We start from the raw sequence: 5,882 nt of genomic DNA, 5'->3' as shown, positions 1-5,882 counted from the left end.
ACAATACATATATCTAATTCAGCTTAATAAATCAACTTAATCATCATGTTAGTATTACATATCACAGTTTTTACCCTGGATAATATGTTCCCCCTCGGTGCCCACTGACCTGAGGAGCCCTGACCTCGACCTAACTTGACAACATAAAAAGTCATATTTCAGGATAAATGTTGTTCTACTGTTTTAATAAAAGCATCAATACATAAAGCGAAGAACTCTGGACTACTCTGAGTAAAAAGTGTTTTCAAAAACAAATCAGAATATTATATGAAGGAAGTCATATTTACATGTGTCTAAACCAGGGGTCTCAAACACGTGGCCCGGGGGCTAAATGCGTCCCACCAAAGGTTCCAATGTAGCCTGTGCAATGAATTTGCAAAGTGCTAAAATTCCACAGTCAAGGCTGTGGAACTCATTACAGTTCAGGTTCCACATATCAAGTAAAATAATAGCATAACAACCTACAAAAAATAATGACTGCATATTTTCTTCTCAGTTTGATGTGAAAAAAATTACATTATGCTGATAAATAATGACAACTTCAAATGTTTGTCTTTGTTTTAGTGCAAAAAATAACATTAAATTATGAAAATATTTTCATTTGCAAACTATCCTGTAACAATAAAATGTGAATAACCTGAACAAATATGAACAACCTGAAATGTCTAAAGAAAATTCAGCACAAGTTTAACAATTTTCTACCTGTTCCTCAGTGTTTAGTGTCTTTGTAGATCCGATCCATAAAGCACATGTAGAAATGATAAGTTGAGGCAGAATATTGTCAAAATTGCACTGATTTTTCCTATGAAGTTTCAGTTTTTTCAGTTTATTCACATCTTTTTTGTTTGGATAGTTCATAAAAGTAAGTATTTTAAGAATTTAATCTGGGTTTTTGCACTAAAACAAAACAAAAAAAAAATTGGAGTTGTCATTATTTATAGGTTATTGTGTTGTTCTTTTACTGGTCTGGCCCACTGGAGATCAAATCGGGCTGAATGTGGAACCTGAAAGAACATGAGTTTGAGAACCCTGGTATAAACTCTGTGAACAGAAGCTGAGACGCTGATCGATCATGAAGCATCAGAACAGACTGAAGGCGTTTATTGGTTCAGCTGTGAAACTGTTGATCCGATCCAAACATCAGCTGGACTCACACTGAACAACTGGAACTCTACAAATGGGATGTTTCTTCCACAACTCTCATCGTGTTTGTCTCCGCCTTCATTCGGATCCGCTTCACGGAGACCTGGAAAAAACATGGCAGCACACATGTCCAGTTCAGACTTCTGTGTGTGACTAAATCTGAAGTCCAGTGGATCCACTGAGGACAGATGTGAACGTACCTTATAGAAGAAGAAGAGGCAAAGATCAAATATGAGTAGAGCTGGGACGAGGACCACCACCCTGATGATCAGATTTGTCACAGAGTCTGAAACACAATAGAAACAACCTTTAAAACAACGCCCATGGCACATGTGTCTGAAGACTACGAAGAAATACCAAAGGATTGGATTGGATTGGATGGATGGATGGATGGATGGATGGATGGATGGATGGATGGATGGATGGATGGATGGAAAGGAAGGAAGGAAGGAAGGAAGGACGGATGGACGAAGAAATACCAAAGGATTGGATTCGACTGGATTAGATTTGATGGATGGATGGATGGATGGATGGATGGATGGATGGAAGGAAGGAAGGAAGGAAGGAAGGAAGGAAGGAAGGAAGGAAGGACGAAGAAATACCAAAGGATTGGATTGAATTGGATGGATGGATGGAAAGGAAGGAAGGAAGGAAGGACGGACAGACGAAGAAATACCAAAGGATTGGATTGGATGGATGGATGGATGGATGGATGGATGGATGGATGGAAAGGAAGGAAGGAAGGAAGGACGGATAGATGAAGAAATACCAAAGGATTGGATTGGATGGATGGATGGATGGATGGAAGGAAGGAAGGAAGGACGGACGGAAGGACGGACGAAGAAATACCAAAGGATTGGATTGGATTGGATGGATGGAAAGGAAGGACGAAGAAATACCAAAGGATTGGATTGGATTGGATGGATGGATGGATGGATGGATGGATGGATGGATGGATGGAAAGGAAGGAAGGAAGGAAGGATGGACAGACGAAGAAATACCAAAGGATTGGATTGGATGGATGGAAAGGAAGGAAGGAAGGACGGATAGATGAAGAAATACCAAAGGATTAGATTGGATGGATGGATGGATGGATGGATGGAAGGAAGGAAGGAAGGAAGGACGAAGAAATACCAAAGGATTGGATTGGATGGATGGATGGATGGATGGATGGAAGGAAGGAAGGAAGGAAGGACGAAGAAATACCAAAGGATTGGATTGGATGAATGGATGGATGGATGGATAGATGGATGGACGGATGGATGGATGGATGGAAAGGAAGGAAGGAAGGAAGGACGGATAGACAAAGAAATACCAAAGGATTGGATTGGATGGATGGATGGATGGAAGGAAGGAAGGAAGGACGGAAGGATGAAGAAATACCAAAGGATTGGATTGGATTCGACTGGATTAGATTTGATGGATGGAAGGAAGGAAGGACGGAAGGACGGAAGGACGGAAGGAAGGACAAGTTCCCAAAGAAGGAAGACCAGAGCAAAGGGGAGGACTCCAGAGGCAGAACACTCTCGTCCACACCTGGAACGACTTTCACTAGAACTCTATCAGAGAGGATCAAACCAGCAGCAGAGGACCAGCTCCATGACAACCAGGCTGGATTTGACCAGAACAGGTCAGGTGTTGATCACAGAGCACCCAGCGGATCGTGGTGGAACCGTCTGTAGAGTGGAACCTGCCTGGATTAGTCCACTTCAACCACAGTCAAAAAGCATTTGATAACAGAAACCTGTCCAACACTGGAAACTCAGGAGACACCACGGAATACCAGAGAAACTAGTCAGCGTTGTGAAGGCCATGGACCAGGAACCAACTGCACAGAAAGGACAACTGTCCCAACCTGTCCACGTACAGACAGGAGGACGACAAGAATTCTTTTCATCCTGGCAGTTGATTGGATCATGAAGGAACCGACCAAAGGAAGACAGCGTGGACTCCAGTGGACACTGGTAACAACTGGACGACCTAGACCAGGGCTGTCAGACTCATTTTAGTTCAGTTCCATATTTAGCCCAGTTGGATCTCAAGTGGGCCAGACCAGTAAAATAATGACTTAATAACCTATAAATAACGACAAATCCAAGTTTTTCTTTTTGTTTTAGTACAAAAAACCCAATTAAATTATGAAAATATTTACATTTTACACAAAAGATGTGAATAACCTGAAAAAACAGAAATTTCATTAGAAAAATTAGTGCAATTTGAACAATATTAAGCCTCGACTTATTATTTATACATGTACATTACACACAATGTTTAAAAAAAAAATTGGTAACAGGCAGAATATTGTTCAAATTTTGGAGTTTGGAACTAAAATTTGAACAATTTCTACAATATTCCATCTCTTATTATTATTATGAACACAACTCCAGATCACAGTGGATCCATAAATGCACCAAACATTTAGGAACAGGCAGAATATTGTTCAAATTGCACATTTCCTGTTATGCCTCTTTGTTTTTACGTATGTATTTATTTGCATTTTATTGTGAAAGAATAGTTTTGTAAATGTAAATATTTTCACAGCGTAATCTTATTTTTTTCACTTAAATTTTTTCCACATAATTTTTCACATAGAAAATGTGTCTTTGTCATTATTTCTGGGTTATTGTGTTGTTATTTTGACTGTAGGTCACATTGGTCTGGATGTGGAACCTGAACCAAAAGGATTTGGACAACCTGGACTGTTCAGGTTCATTTTTGCACTTTCATCCTGCTGGCCGGAATGGATCCTTTGGCGGGCCAGATTTGGACCCCGGGCTGCATGTTTGACACCTGTGACCTAGACTTTGTGGACGGTCTGGGCCGACTGTCTCCTACACATGTAGATGCACCTTTAACAGTGGACACTAACTGGGCTTCACATTCAACTGGATGGACTGGGTTTAAACCTGGGTTTAAACTCAGCTGTGGTTTAAACTGAGCTCAGATTAAAGGAGTGTTTGTTGGTTCAGCCCAGTCTCTGACAGGTTCATCTGGACCGGCTTTACCTGATCTCAGTTCTACCATCGTGGTTCTGCTCACACGTGTTCACTCTGCTCAAAGGGAACATGGTCATGTGACTGTTACTGATGCATTGTGGGTGTTTTGTGTGTGTTTGTCCTGGTCTTACCTCCGACAGTGAGATAGAGGGCGGGGCTCTGGGACGACGAGAAGCTGTGGTTATAAACGTCTACGTGATAAACACATGTGTAGTTCCCTCGGTGGGCGTGGCCCATGGCAGACAACAGGAAGTGGGCGGAGTGATTGACAGCCGGCAGGGTGAGGTTCAGGGGCTTCTTGGTGTTGGAGATCAGCTGGAAGGAGCCTCCTGGGTACTGTGGTCGGACGGAGCACGTGATGGTGAGGTCTGAGCCCACCAGCACCCGGAACCCCTGCTGGTAGACCTCAAAGACCCCGTCAGACAGGGAGATGTTGGGCTGAGGCAGCAGATCTGTCCACACACAGAGACATGATTGGACCAAGCAGCACACATGAGCACAAACAAGCAGTCAGAGAATCCATCCTCCTCAGAGACACAGATGGATCTGATCCACAGGAGTTTGGGATGGGATGAACACTGACCAATGAAAACATGAGGAATGGGTCATTTGGGCACAGCTGACATTCAAAGGCATTATGGGTAAAAAAGGACACACATGTGGTGCTTTTGCAGTCTCACATGTCAACATTTGGTCCTTTTGTCCGAAATGAGACTAATGTGAAATCTGTTTGTGTTTTCAGCCTCATCTGGTCCAAATGAAGACGTTCATTTGGGATCTGGACGTTCCAAAGGTCAAAGGTCAATATATGACACATTTGACAGAAAAAACAATGAACTGAGACAAAATAATCAACTGATGAAATGAAAAGATTCATTAGATGTAACTTTAAACGGCAGAGTCAGAACCATCTGGTCACTGAGAATTCAGTGAAGACACAGTTTGTGTCCATTTGTACCTGAACACACCACGTCCACAGCAGAGCGACTGGAGGAACCATCTAGTCCAACACAGTTCTCGGGTCCAGATGTCAGCTTTACACAAAGACCTGAGACCACCCACACAGGTCTGTCTGGAGAACCATATGTTCTGTTGACTGACACAGCTGATCCACAGTCCAGATGTTGACACACAGCAGATCCAGACTTCAGGTCCCAGTCTTTATAGTCATCTCCTGTTGGTCTCCAGTGTCCCTGGTGTTGGATCTCCAAAGTACCAGCACAGCGGCTCGGCTGTCCCACCAACCTGACACCACGTGGACCTGAGCAGAGACACAAAGACATGAGTCACAGAAACACACTGTCGTATGAAAGCCACGCCCCCTTGGTACCTGAACAGGTGAGTCCAGCAGCTGTTCCATTTGAGCAGGTCTTCCCAGCTGAGCTGGACCTTCTACAGTCCAGGACAGCAGACTCATTTCCTTCACACTGGAGTTCACTGGTCCAGACTGGAGCCTCCCCCTCTCCATAGAGCCCCCCCTGGAGGAGCCCAGGAGCCCCACAGCCCAGCTCCCTACAGACCACCTGGGTATCATTAAGGTCCAAATCCTCTTCACACACTGAGGACCAGGACTGGTTGGACCGGACCTCCAGTCTGCCTGAACACCGAATGGAACCATGGACCAGTCTGACAGAGTCTGTGGACCCACAACAACACACACACATGTTTAAAGACACAAAAGCCCCTGGACAGACGGCAGTGTGAGGGTGGACCACTGAACCCTTTCAACCCTCAGCCCAAAAT

General features: G+C 43.7%; 1 long non-coding RNA gene across 1 annotated transcript; it reads right to left on the bottom strand.

Annotated features, from left to right (window-relative positions):
- Positions 1–4,358: 4,358 nt before the first annotated feature.
- Positions 4,359–5,517, bottom strand: LOC115416309 (uncharacterized). The gene is made up of 3 exons (XR_003934945.1): positions 5,470–5,517; positions 5,098–5,400; positions 4,359–4,591 (listed from the first exon to the last, which is right to left on the bottom strand). It is a non-coding gene; the product is annotated as an uncharacterized LOC115416309 (long non-coding RNA).
- Between the last annotated feature and the right edge of the window lie 365 nt (positions 5,518–5,882).

This window comes from Sphaeramia orbicularis, unplaced genomic scaffold (genome assembly GCF_902148855.1).
Source record: "Sphaeramia orbicularis unplaced genomic scaffold, fSphaOr1.1, whole genome shotgun sequence".
NCBI classification, from domain to species: domain Eukaryota; kingdom Metazoa; phylum Chordata; class Actinopteri; order Kurtiformes; family Apogonidae; genus Sphaeramia; species Sphaeramia orbicularis.
Note: the sequence above shows the minus strand (reverse complement) of the source record. Positions and strands in the feature narration are given on the sequence as shown.